Here is a 15081-nt window from a genome sequence, read left to right as displayed (position 1 = left end):
CACATGGTGTGTAAGGGCAGGGGGAGAGTCTGGGTTGCACCTGCTCTGATAACTGCCTCCGGGCTTCTGCTGCCAGATCTAAAAAATATGGGTTCCTTCCCTGTGCTCACTCTGCATCCTCACAGGGGGACACTCTGTGAGGAACACCTTGACAAGACAGATAGGTAAGTGCAAAGAGGGAAGTGGATACCCACTTGTGTCAGAGATCTGGCTCTGCAGTCACCTTGCAGAAAAGTGATGCTCATGCTTCTTCTCAAGGCGACTTATATAAGCAGCAAAGCTGAGATTTGAACTCACATCTCCTGGCCCATGATTTCCATCTGAGAAGGTTCTTCTACTGTTTGCTCTTCGCAAGAGCCAGAGACTTTTCCTCTGAGTTATGAAAGTACTATTGATAGCCCTACGTGTATACACTAAATACATTTAATTTATTCATTTATTTACTTAGTTGATAAATATTTATAGCAGGGGCCAGCATTAGGGGGGAGTGGGGAGTATGAATTAAGTAATAGTAAGTATTTCAGGCTTATGAGCCCTAGATCTTTAGCAACCACTCAACTCTACCATTGTATCTTGAAAGCAGCCTTAGACAACATGTAACTGAATGGGTGTGTCTGTGTTCAGGTAAAACTGTTTTATAAAAACAGATTACAAAGGACTTAGGGTAGCCACAGGTAAAAGGATGAAGTTGGACCCCTACCTCACTCTGAATACAAAAATTAACTCAACATGAATTAAAGAGTTAAATGTAGGAGCTGAAACCATAAAAGTCTAGGAAAAAGATAGGCATAAATCTTTATGACCTTAACTTAGGCAATGCCTTTTTTGTTTGTTTTTTGTTTTTGTTTGTTTGGTGTGTGTTTTTTAGCTATGGCACCAAAAGCACAAGCAACAAAAGAAAAAAGAAATAAACTGGATTTCATCAAAATGAAAACTTTTATGCTGCAAAGAAAATGTCATCAAGAAAATGACAACGACCCACAGAATGGGAGCAAATATTTGCAAACCATATATCTGAACTGGGGCTTTTATCCAACATATATAAGTAACTCTTACAACAGAATAACAAAAAACAAGTAACCTCATTTAAAAAAATGAGCAAAGAATCCGAAAAGACATTTCTCAAAGAAGATATGCAAATGATCAATAAGCACATGAAGAGATAGATGCTCAAGATCACTAGCCATTAGAGAAACACAAATCCACACCCACAGGGAGATACCATTTCTGGCCACTGGGAAAGACGAAGAGGAACACGTGTGTGAGGATGGAGAGAAACTGAAACCCTCACACACTGTTGGTGGGAACATAAATGGCGCAGTTGTTTTGGAAAAGGGTCTGACAGTTCCTCAAAAGGTCAAACATGAGTTACTGTATGATCCAGTAATTCCACTTCTAGGCTTATATCCAAGAGGAATAAAAATAGATGTCTACATGAATATTCACAGTAGCATCATTAATGATATCCAAAATGTGGAAACAACTCCAATATCCATCAGCTGATGAACATATAATAACAGGTGTCATATCTATACAATGGAATATCATTCAGCCATAAAAGGAATAAGGTACAGATACATATTATAACATGGGTGCACCTTGAAATCAATGCGCTAAGTCAGCGGTTGCCAACCTTTCAGACTTCACGGACCACCAGTGGTCCACGGGCCACCCGTTGGTGACCGCTGCTCCAAAGGTTTCCTTAAACCAGCGGTTGCCAACCTTTCGGACCACCAGTTGGCAAACGCTACACTAAGTGAAAGAACCCAATTATACTGTCTTATTCCACTTATATAAAATACCTAGATCAGATAAATCTATAATCACAGAATTCACAATAGTGATTGCCTAGAGCTGGGGATGAGGGGTGAAAAATGGGGAGTGACTGCCAAAGGGTTTCTTAATCAATTTATAAAACTGATTGTGATAACCACACAACTCTTTGGTTATACTAAAAACCACTGAACTGTATGCTTTAACTGGGAGAACTGTATGTAATCTGAATTATATCTCAATATAATGGTTATATTAAAAACGACCAAAACCTCAGAGAGCCGGCCGTATTTGTCTCAAGGGCTGCAGTCTGCCAACCCCTAATTAAGAGGGTGCCAGATATAGTGGTAGGTGCGGAGAACACAGCAGAGAAAAATGAGACACACCATTGCTCTGAGGAAGCATACAGCCCTGCGGCAGAGATAGGTATGGGACAGAATCACTTCTAGTTGGTATACAGTGAGAAACAGGAATAGGTTTTTCAAAGGGAAAAACGCAGGAGAGAGAGGAGGAACAGGGTCAAGCAGAGCCTGTGGGCTATGATGGGGAATTCTGTTTGTTTTCTCTAAGTGCTCTCAAAGGCTCGCTCTGGATGCTACTGGAGAGTGGGCTGGAGAGGGCGAGAATGGAAACAGACCTTCAGGAAGGTGGCTGGAATGAGAGGTAGAGGGTAGGACAAGAGGTCATGATGATGGGTTGGACTTGGAGAGCTTCAGGAGGAAGAATTCAGGGTGCCGCCCCAGTGTTCTGGCTTCAGCAGCGGATGGAGGGCAGTGCGGTTTTCTGAACGGATTTGTTGGGGCGGGTGGTGTGGGGGGAGAATCCCAGGCCCAGGTCTCAGACGTTGGAGACTCACTAGCAAGGTCCCAGGGTGAGATTTGAACTCTCAGAACTGATTGTCCTCATCTGTACAATTGCAATACGAATCCTTACCTTGTGGGGCTGTCATGATGATTAAGTGAGTTAATATCTGGAGAGCGCTTAGAATATTGCTCGGCATATGTGAGCCCAATGTAAGTGCTAAACAGAATATCCAGGTCTTCACTTAAGGTCAATAGGCTTTTGGAACGGCAGTGAAACGACATATGACAAAACCAATTTTACCAACGGCTAATTGATACAAACAAGAGTTAAGTTTCTACAACCTCATTTACCTTGTAACGAAATGATGTTGAATGGAACAACATTATAAGGAAATGTCCAACAAAACGAGTCATTTGTGAACCTTCTGTACTATGAGAGGAACTAGGGAAGGCAAGGCCCTCCCATGAAAACTGTCCTCGTGGCCCGCTAGCACCCCCAAGAGATGCTGGGGTGAAGCATGGGTATCTTGGCCTTTGCCACCCTGGGTGAGGAGCTGTGTGGTGCCATTGTTAAGAGCTCGTCCCTGAAGCTAGGCCACCTGGATTTAAGCCCAGCCACACTTCTTACCACCCATTGCTCATCTGTGCCTCAGTTTCTTCCCTCTAAAAAGAGAACTGAGAACAAGCAGGTAGGCCAAGAATTTCCCGCCAGTGGCAACTTCTAAAGAGAGGCTTGCTTCCCAGTTTCCCATCCTTAGGAGAAAGAATGGAACTAATTTGCATTTTAATGGTTACCTGTTTCCAGTCAATGGCAGCCCAAGGCTTTGGGCGTTTGCTAAATTGAATAAATGCTAAAATGTAAATAAATAAATAAATAAATAAATAAATAAATAAATAAATAAATAAATAAAATGAGAACTGTACCTAGGTCACTGTGAGTATTCAGAGTCAATACGTGCAAAGTTCTTAGAGCAGTGGCTGCCCTGGATGCGTTTGCCATTCTTTTTGGAGTTTTTTAAAATACATTTTTATTGATTTCAGAGAGGAAGGGAGAGGGAGAGAGAAACATCAATGATGACAGAGAACCATTGATTGGTTGCCTCCTGCATGCCCCACACTGGGGATGGAGACTGCAAACCAGGCATTTGCCCTGACCGGGAATTGAACCATGACCTCCTGGTCCATAGGTCGATGCTCAACCACTGAGCCATGCCAGCCAGGCACGTTTCCCATTCTCGCTTTGGGGTGCAGGGTGGCCCACAGTAAAGGTGGGAGGCACATGCTCTGACGTTGACAGGTGGTGTCTTCTTGGTGAATTCTCTGCCCCAGTTGGAACCTGAGCTGGTTTTCCTCAGCATGAGATGTGCGAGTCCACAATCAAGTGCAGGACAATCTCGCCTCCCTTTCCCTTCCCTCCCCTCCAGGAGGCCCATGAGTCCCCAGCTCACTGCAGGCCTCCTAGATAGACACCAGGTCTGTGACACAGGTCACATGTAGCTCCCACTCCCTGGGAGAGCTGAATCCCAGTGGCCCTTTCAGGGGGCGGTTCTGGGTCTGGGTGCGGCTAGAACACTTGCTAAGGGTGAGTGTCTCAGTCAACTCAGCTGGGACTTGGAGGGGACCAGCCAGACAGCAGCAAGTCCCCGCCTCGGAATATTCAAAGTGCTCGACAAGCGCGAACTATTCTGGGCAGCGCTTGCAGAAGCAACACTTGGTACTAAGTGACTGCAGCAAGGCAGCAGGTGCCCCCTCACTCCGTTTCCAGCCCCCAGCACAGTGTCTCCCCAGCCTCCTTCCTGCCTTGCTTAGCCTGACTTGCTGACTTTCCTGGTTTCCAGGATGGACTCTGTGAGAGAAGGCCCTGGCGGGCGGGGCAGGGCTGGGAAGCAGGCAGGAGTATGTGTGGGATGCTTTCCTCCACATACACGTGTCTTATGTAGGACCAGGATGGATTTTCTGCACCTGAGTCCCTCCTACCCCCTCCATCCTAGTCTAGAGGTGCCCTAGCTCAGAGCAGCCCCCTCAGTAAGGTAGGGGCGTCTCTGTTTTCAGAGCTCTTCCAGGAGGACTCTGCTGCCTGAGTTGGGGAGGGAGGGACTATGGCGGGGAAAGAGGAGGCTGATGAATGATGCATGTGGGAGGTGACAGTAAACAGTCTCTGGGTGGCTCTGATGAGCTGCCACAGCCTGAAAACAAGGGGAGCGGGGTGCTGAGTCACAGCAAGGGGGGTGATTAATCTGTCAGCCGGTACCATCTCCCATCTCCGGTGAGGTTCTGGACTGAGTCACACCCTGCAGAGGGGGTGAGAGAGAAGGCTAGACCCCAAAAGGACCAGGAAGTGCACCTGTGTTCCTGATGAGCCCAACTATTTTGGGGTCCCTCCTCAACTCCCAATTGCAGGCTGTCTCTCCTCCCCACCCCAGCCCACCCCATGATTAACACCCCTGGACCAGCCAGATCCCAGCCAGGAGAGCATGGGGACTTTTCTCCCCTCAGTACGAAGGGATGCAAATAGTTTTCTGTTGTCTGTATGTGTCTGACTGGTCTCAGGGACAACCTCTAAGCACAGCCTGGAAATCATGGAGGTGAGCCTAAAGCCAGGAGTGGGACTGACTGCTGAGGCACACACAGAGCATAGAACCATGCAGACTCGGATGCGGGGAGCCAAGGCCCCACAGACAGTCCCAATCAAGGGACAGTCTAAGCAGGCCTGGCAGGGAGATATACATAGAGATTAGAAAGCAACCAGAGACACCAAGATGGATGGATGGATGGATGGATGGATGGATGGATGGATGCATTCATTCATTCATTCATTCATTCACCAGTACATGGTAATTGAGCACTACTATGTACCAAACACTCCTCCCAATGTCAGGAATACATCACAAGACAGGGGAGATACCTATTCTCATGGAACAGTGTGATGGGGAGACGGACAAAATGCAAGTAAGCAATTCACACACACATTGACTTCAGGTAGAGATATGTGCTTAGAAGAAACTAGAACAGGAATGGTGTGATTGACTAGAGAAAGGCCTACATAAGATACAGTGGCCAGGGAAGACCACGCTGGGTAGGAGACACTGGTGCTGATACCTGGACATGGGAACATGGGGGAGAGCACACATGGAGGCCTGAGGCAGGAAGAGCTCAGCACCTTCAGAATGCAGGGAGGGCTGGTGTGCTCTTTCAATAACGTGTTCTCCCTGGATTATCGGGGAGCATACCTATGACTAGTCTGGCTCCTCTTCCCCAGAAGTCTTCCTGTCCTGTTGAAATTACCTGCCCTCCTCCCCCTTACCCGATGTCAAGCTCCAATGACAGCTAGTCTGAGTTCTAAGAGTGTGTCTGGGCCAGTAACTACTGTATTCTCCACCACCTGGCAGCATCAGTCACAAAGTACATGCTTAGCAAATATTTGTTGAATAAGTGAAAATAGAAGAGGAAACTGAGGCTCTGAGCGAGTTGGATGATGATAATAATGAAGAGAAATTCTTCTGAGAGATGAGCAGAGAAAACTGATGGCCAATTTTGCCTAGATCACATCCCAGGACCCACTCACCACAAATATATTTAAAACCACATATATAACCACATATAAAATATGTGGTTCCTCTGGCAGTAGTGGTTAAAGTTAAAGAAATCTCAGAAGAAAACGGAAAGGAAAAATAAAGAGCAAAAGTGGGGGGGGATGGTTTTGGCTGCTGCCCCTCCCAGCAGAATTCTCAATTCACATGAAGGATTTTGTATCTCATTCACTAGGGCCACAGGGGGCTGTCCTGGGTTACTCACTGTCTTGCTTCTCCTCCAAGATCCTCTTTCTGCCCTGGCCTTGCCCTCTCACACCCCCACCTGTTCACTAAGATGATACTTAATGAATTAGGCTGAATCCAAACTCTTGGCTGTTCTATTTCATTTCAAGCAAAGTAACCCCGGTCCACGGGAAAATGATTAACTGGGTGGATTTTCTTTCTTTCTTTTAAGAGTAATCCCCTTGAAAGGGCAAAGGGTCCAGGAGTGAGTGACTTAATCCCAGCTTTTATAATACCACTCAATGCAGGTCTCTTAATTCCAGTAAAGAGCAGGAAATCTTTTTATTATCACACAAATGGGGAAAATGCTTGACTTTTCAAAATTTCAATTGTGAGGTGTGTTGTTGTTGTTTTAAAGAAAAGGGGGGCATTTCATATCAAACATATTTAAAATTAAAAAATAAAACAGGAACCTAAATGGGCATTAGGAGCATTTTATTCAAAGGATGCAGGATCAAGATTCAAAAGCCATTGGCTTGCCCAGCTGGCGTGTTTCAGGGGTTGAGCGTCGACCTATGAACCTGGAAGTCACAGTTCAATATCTGCTCAGGGCACATGCTCGGGTTGCAGGCTTGATCCCTAGTGGGGGTCGTGCAAGAGGCAGCCGATCAATGATTCTCTCTCATCGTTGATGTTTCTATCTCTCTCTCCCTTCCTCTCTGAAATCAATAAAATATATATATATATATATATATATATATATATATATATATATATATATATTTTAAAAGCCATTGGCTCAAGGTCTCGCCTTGGCGCTTGCTACTGTGTTGTCTTTATCTCTCCATACCCCTGTGTTCTCACCTGTACAATGGGATTGGAGGTATGTTCTTCCCTAACTCACCGAGTCATGGTGAGAGTGAAATAGACAGGAAGTGTAAACTCTCTCGACTCCTTGAGAAATCCTGCACAGAGGGAAGTAGATCTCTGTCCTTCATGTGGACGTGCCTGGGAAGGCCCTCGGGACACTGCCACTGTGGGTGCCCAGGACTCCTGGTCACTTTCTATCTGACCTGTGGTTAGGAAACAAACCTTGATGATCCCTTTCAAACCAGAACATCCGAGACTAAGCAAATGTCTTCAAAATAAACAAAATGGTGGTAAAAATGAGATTACTGCAGTAATTTATATTTTTGAGCTTCCTTTCTATGAACCACTTATCCGGGACCAGTACTTTATTGCACTATCTCAATCCTTTTAACAACTCTATGGGGCAATCATTAGTATCCCCACTTTATAGATGAACAATGAGACGCACAGAGAAAGTAAGATACCCAAGATCTCACAGTTCAATAAATGCTAGAAATGATTACATTCTCTTAAGTAGCCTACCTTACATTTCCTGTATCTACATTCATTCAACCATTATTTGTTGAGCAGCTACTATATGGCCATCCCTGTGTTAGGCACTGGGAGTACTGTAGGGGAGGGGTGTGTAAAACATGCTGTCCTGAACTCATGGTCCAGCTGTCATTGAACTTGGAATCTGAACCAGGTCTGCCTCTCATGCAACTTGGATGGACAAGAAGTAGAACAAGTCCAGTCCAGTCACAGGTAAATTGTAGAATCCAAAAGCCACGTGGTATTCACGGGTTTCTTCAGGATTGGTTCTCTATGCATCTAGCTGAGAGCAGCAGCTTCCCTTGAAACATTCCCATTATCTACGAGGTCCATGTATTGGGGTTCAAGTCTGAGTTTCACATCAATTTATGATCCTTTTGCTTTCCTGAGCCAAGGAGCAGAGCTCTGCATTATTTCTAAACTCACGGAAGTCCAGTGATGTGTGCTTTGCTACAGTAAACACTAAAGTAAGCATGTCAAACTTACGGCCGGTTTGATATGCTTGCAAAGCATATCTCAACATACTAAAACAGGCCCAGGCCACTCCATGATTAATTATACTTGTTTCCCACCCCTCTTCTTGTATGGCATCCTGCATTTACATACTGGATAGAATTCTGATAATTAGATGAATGAATGAAACAACCCTGAGTGGGTTGATTGGCTTAGCTCTATACAAAGACTACAGACTTGGTTTCTGGCTCCATCCCCCGATATAACACATAACCGAATTTGTATCCAGGAAGAACCAGGTAAAGGATTATTCAATTGTCTCACTGCAATGGGAGGATTAAGTCAGAGCAAGTGGACCAGCCGCCTCATCGGGTATAGAAAGATTACAAACCCTTCCCTTCCCACATACTGTCCCAGGACAGTCCCATCCACTGCCTGTCTTGAGAACCATCACCCTTAACTCTGTTCTAGCCCTGCAACCTCTCTTCTCAGCCCCAGTGCCCGTGTCCACTTGCATGCTGGCCATCCTCCCATGAACAGTCCACAAGTACGAGACCCCCATCAGAACAAGACTCAAGACTTAAGACAGCATCCCTTGCCCCCCAACCAGCATCTCTTTCCGCAGTCCCTGTATTAGGGGATGGACCATTATTTTTGTCCATCAATAATTTTTGACCAACAAAAACAAACTTCACATGTATTTAGCATTTGTGTTCTATGAGCTATCTTGCAACAAGCGAATTTCTTTGTTACAGATGAGAAAACTGGAGCTTAGCTAGGTAAAGGAACGTGCTCTCAGACACACCATTGGTAAGTGCAAGAGTGGTGTTCAAATCCAGGCAGTCGGCCCAGAGCCCAGTGTGTAACCACAAGTCTATCTCTCTGCCCAGGCACTGTTTGTAACCCCACGCCCGGTCCTTTCTCTGCTTTCCTCAGTCTGTGTTCCCGTGCTATACACCTTTTGCTCTGGGCTTCAGGAGGCTGACCTCTAGCACCATGCTATCTGGACTCCCTTGCCACCTGGCTGAAGGCTGGGAGTGGCTAATGAGAGACTGGAAGGTTGGAAGGGAGAAAGACCCTACCCACACCCTCCCATCCTCACTCTACTGCTACCAGGGGCTGTCCCTGGATGCTCCTCCAGAATTGTTGCTCCACTTAACGCCACTCACCCCTCTGCAAACAGTCTTTGCCTTCTCTTTCCTGCTGGCATCCATTCAGATTACAAACTTTGATGCCACCTACGACTTTCCCCTCCCATCATGCCCCTCCCCTGGCATTACGAAGGCCGGTGAATTCCACCCTTGAAGAGTCTCTAGTATTTTGTTCTTCAGCGTTACGTTACTCCTACTGCCGTCTTAGACTATCCCATTGGCTTCCCGCCTGCATCCCTGCATGCCGGCTCTTATGTCTCCAGTGGATCTTCCATAACAGTCAGGGCCCTCCCCACAAAGCCTGCATTCACCTTTTATTTGCCTTTCAAAACCCTTCAATGGTTCCCTAAAGCCCGAAGAATAAAATCAAACTTCTGAGTCTAGAGTCGGTCTTATTCATTTTTATATTTCTCCAAGGGCTTGGCTGTATTCAATATATGTTGTGTTGAATGAAGAAAATATCACCGTTATTTGTAAATTTCCAAAAGGTGTACAGCCCAGGAACGCAGGGCTGCAGTGAAAACATCCTCAAAGACTTTGTAATCTCAACCAGTGATGTAATCCCAGGACAAGCAGCTTCAAAAGCTCCTCCCAGCACCATCTGTTTTGCCTTGGCTCCTGACTTCACAGCTCCAATGCCCACACACACAGCTGGGGTGCAGGCTTTTCTCCTTCCACACGGGGAGGGAGGACTGTGAAACGGTGAGGAGCTCGGGCTGGAGTCAGGCTGCCTATGTGCAGCCCTCGCTCTCTCTTTGAACTTCAGCAAGTTAGTGGGCCACTCCAGGTCTAGTCTCTTCTCTGTAAAACAGTGATAACAGTTTTACCTTCTGCACAGATGGATTTTTTTAAGGGGATTAAATAAAAACATGAAGCATGGTACTTAGAACAAAGTAAGCTCTCAAAGATGTAAGCAGGTATTACTCTGTGCCCTATTATAACGCAAGGTTGTTATATTTTATATTATGGCTATTGTGTAAGCTGTGTGCTTACAGCAGTGCTTGTATGTAAACTGTATGAGTTAAACCTCCCCCAATATTGAGATGTTTTATTAGCCTTACTTTGTACAAGAGGACAGTGACATGCAGAGAGGCTATATGTCTTGCTTGAGGTCACACAGTAAGTAAGTGCTAGAGAGTTAAGACTGGAATAAGGGAAATCTGGTTCAAAAATACACTGGTCTATGCCCACTGGTGTGGCTCAGTTGTTGAGCGTTGACCTATGAACCTGGAGGTCACGGTTCATTTCCCGGTCAGGGCACATGCCCAGGTTGTGGGCTCGATACCCAGTGTGGGACGTGGGGGAGGTAGCCGATCGATGATTCTCATCATTGATGTTTCAATATCTCTCCCTCTCCCTTTCTCTTTGAAATCAATAACAATATATATTTTTAAACATATACTGGTCTAAAGATGGTGTGCTCTGATGTCTAATCAAAAGTCAATTCAGCCCTGGCTGGTATGGCTCAGTTGGTTGAGTGCTGTCCCATGTACCAAGAGATCGCTGGTTTGATTCCTGGTCAGGGCACATGCCCGGGTTGCAGGCTCGATCCCCAGTAGGGGTCGTGCAGGTGGCAGCCAATCGATGTTTCCCCTTTCATAAATGTTTCTCTCTCCCCCCCCCCTCTAAAAATCAATAAAAAAAATTTTTAAAGTTAATTCATTCTTAAGGCCTAACTCAAATACCCCTTCTTCTGTGAAATCTTTCTTAATTCCCTGAGAAGGATTCACTAATCTTTCTCCTGCAGTCTAGAAGCACCCCAATTATAGGCCTACTCAGATCAATTGTGTGCTATCCTTGGGGATTTACATTTCTGGCTCTTTCACTAAACTTGGAGTGCTCTGAGGACATAACTGCTGTCCCTCATACGTACAACCTCCGTGAGCACCTCAGGGCCTTGCATAAAGTAGACAGGAAGGTAATAATGGGCAGTAGGATTCATCAGTCAGGATAAACCCGTTATGTTGTAGTTAAAAAAAATAACCCTGGCTTTCAAAAACAAAGGTTTATTTCTCACTCATTCAATATTCGCCTTGCAGTTGGTTGGAGTTCCGCTCCATATCACCTTTACTCTGGGACCCGAGCTCCATTACGAACGTCTCATAGAAGATGGACAAAGGCAAACACATTGGCCCTTAAAGCTTTAGCTTGGCTGTGATGCACACGCACACCCACATCTCATTGGCCAAGGCAAGGCACACAGCCAATCCTGACATCAAGGGCAGGATTCTTCCCAGAGGGGCTCTGCTTAAGGAGGAACCAAAGCCTGACCTATCAGGGACAGCACACAGTGGGCCTAGAAATTGGACATTCCATTTAGAAGGGAATGAATGTCTAGTTATTGAAAACCTACATGTTCGACATGGAATCCTTACTGAAATACTCAAGCACAAACACCCCTCCCCCATACACACATGTCCATGGGGACCAAGCTTTAGTTTTGCAGATGATGAATCCAAGGGGTTTAAGAAGTGAGTCTCACTGACTCCAAAGCTCACTCTCTCCTAAATCTCATGGTTCCCTTTGGCTTCAGAAGCTTGTAATTAGAAAGCATCGCCCTAGCTACAGGAAATGGAGTCAATAAGCGTCATCCCTGAAACAGTGGCACTGGCATCATCAGCTGGACATGCAGACTCTCGGGCCCCACCCACACCCACTGAATCAGAATCTGCATTTTAACAAGATCCTAGATGATTTGAAGTCACCTTCAAATTTGGAGAAGCGCTGAAGTAGATACCAAAGGAAAATGAACGCATCTTTTCTGTCTCTGCTGGAATCAGGGAGCAGGGCAGAGGTGCCTATGGCTCCATCCACTGTGGAAAGCCTCATCATGTTAATTTTGTAGAAACAGAAGAAAATGACATAAAACCTGCGACCTCGTACCCATATGAGAGCAGCATCAACGGGCGCTGCTGCTGAAAGCACATGATGTTAAGTGCCCTTAACATGACGTTAAAAGCCCATGACAACTTGCTCACCATTCACTCTTTCCTGGACTAAGCCAGGGGACATCCTTTGCATGCCTGCTACATACCAGGAGCTACGCCAAGCACTGGAACATGACAAGGGTCCCTGCCCACGGAGGCTGCTGTCTAGTGGAGAGAGACAGACATGCACAGACGCTGAACAATGTAACTGCAGTTCACCTACGTGTAAACAACACCCTTTGAGATCTCAGAAGAAGAAGGCACTGTCTTGAGGTGTCAGGGAAGGCTTCCTGGAAGAGGCAGTCGTTAAGGTGTGAATAGGAGCTCTCTATGCAGGGGCTCTGGAGGGCCTGGAACCTTCCAGGCAGTGACCGGCAGCTCAGAGGCCACTGACACAACAAAGAAATACCGGGTGTGGCTGCTGCAACCGAAGATGCTGTTGGGAATGTCAGGAAAGGACTGCAGGAAGATGTGGACCCTGAGCTGAATTTTAAAGTGGTGTTAAGTGGCCGAAACCAGTTTGGCTCAGTGGATAGAGCATCGGCCTGCGGACTGAAAGGTCCCAGGTTCGATTCCAGTCAAGGGCATGTACCTGGGTTGCGGGCACATCCCCAGTAGGAGATGTGCAGGAGGCGGCTGATCGATGTTTCTCTCCCATCGATGTTTCTAACTCTCTATCTCTCTCCCTTCCTCTCTGTAAAAAATCAATAAAATATAAAAAAAACCTTTTTTTAAAAAAAAATAAAGTGGTGTTAACTGGAGAAAGAAGAGGGAGGGGATAGAAAAAGTGGGAGTGGAGGGCAAGGTAGAGGACAGGACAGGTGGGGGACAGTGACGGCAAATGTGAGGATTACAAGCTCCTATGGCCGGAATATAACATTGGAGGCAGGAGAGTGTGGTTCCTTCGCATCCATAAGATTTCATGATTTGCTCAGCTCAAGCCAAGGAATCTGTCTGCCTTCTAGCCCTACCCACCTGCCCTGTATTCCAGGTTGGGCTCCAGGCCCTGGGACTCCCAGAGGCAAGGACAAGAGCATTGCTGACACGTGGAGCAGCATAAAGGTGTGGGCCAGCAGGTGAGGGAGCTGTTAAAGTAAGCCACTTGAGTGGCTGGGGGCTGGAGGGCAGAGTGTGGGTGAGACTGCACTGAGGGCCAGAGGAGTTAGTCATCTGTTCCCAAGCCTCCTAGTCACAATGATAATGTAGGTCCCCCTGGATCAGGAGACAATTAATGGACAATTAACCTCCCTGAACTGCGGCTCTGAAGTACAGAGATCTGGAGATCATTAAATATGGGGTGGGTGAGTGGAGGGGGCTGCAAGGTGAGGACAGAAGAAAATCCTTTCTTTAAAGCTGTCGGTCTCTTTTGGGGGTTCCTTGTCTCAAACAGTCGCCAATAGAAAGGGGATAGGAGACCATTGCAAGGGGGGGAAGTAGAGACACACAGAAGGTTCTTCTTCCCCTCCCCGACTCCTTCTCCCCAGGCCTTAGGAATAAATGCAGTGACTGTCATTTCACGTTGCTGAGGACAAATGCTCCTGCAGTGGGGACCCGAGAGAACCTACTCCTGACAGCTGCCTCCTAGGAGCGGCTCAGCTTATTAAATTAGCAGGTTTCTCTCTCGTGGCGAGGGCACTGGAGAATGAAATACCAAATGGATCCGTTTCATGGAATCTCAGACTGATACATATTCAGAGCTGGAAGGTTCCGTGGAGAGCGTCTGGTTTAACTCTCAGCCCCTCATTTTTTTTAGATGAGAAACCTGCAACCCAGAGATAGGAAATGACTTCCCTAAAGTCCAGGTGGTGACTTGGAATGCAAGACTCAGAGGCCCTGAATGCTGGCAGGTGACTTCTCCCCGTAATTTATCACGCCTGCATGTTTAGTGATCTCTGTATTGAATTTACTTTTGGATACGGAGTGTGCCTGCCATCTCAGCGGTAATTTACTGTAAAAGATAATTCCTCAGACTTCCCATCATGATTAACACTGACTTGAATTATGCTGCATTTTATATCGAAACATGGGTTTAATTTAACTCACGGAAAACAATTCTATCAGTTAAAGGGGGAAAAAAATCTCCTTCCCACGGTGAGAAGGCAGCCTGGCTTCTGACGGAGATAACGCTAATGTGAGTTGCAATTCCTCGCCTGCATCTGGCTTTTCAATCAGATATTCACACCTGTCTTTAAAATCTTCATTAGCACCCATTGTTCGGCTGGGCACCTCGGAACCGGTAATCAGCCTTCCACGGCAGCAGGGATGCCACAAGCCTGACTGACAGACCAGAGAAGAGTTAGCTAAACACAACCTGAGTCCATGAACATCGAGCACAGGGCACTGTGCTAAGCCCTGAGACTGCAAAGGTGAGAACCAGATCACTAGGACCCAGCCCTCCAGGAGCTCACAGCCACACCAGGACTGGCTGGCATGGTGGGAATCAGAACAGGGGGGTGGAGAAAGGCAATGTCCCCCAGACAAGTAGGACCACCTTCTTCCAGCGAGTGCACAGAGCTGGACTCAGCCGGGAGTGAGACCATATCCCAGGACTCCAGTAAGAAACTTGCATTTCTCCTTCTTGAGGTGCACTGCCCAATACAGTGGCCACCAGCCTCAGATGGCTCTCTAAATTTAAATTAATATCCCATATAATAAAAGGGTAATATGCAAATCGACCAAACGACAGAACAACCAGTCAAACCAGTCACTATGATGCGCACTGACCACCAGGAGGCAGACGCTCAACACAGGAGCTGCCCCCTAGTGGTCAGTGCGCTCCCACAAGGGAGGGCTGCTCAGCCAGAAGCCCGGAAGCCAG

Source organism: Myotis daubentonii, chromosome 16 (assembly GCF_963259705.1).
Source record: "Myotis daubentonii chromosome 16, mMyoDau2.1, whole genome shotgun sequence".
In the NCBI taxonomy this organism is placed as follows: Eukaryota; Metazoa; Chordata; class Mammalia; order Chiroptera; family Vespertilionidae; genus Myotis; species Myotis daubentonii.
The sequence above is the reverse complement of the archived record's forward strand: the minus strand, read 5'-3'. Positions refer to the sequence as shown.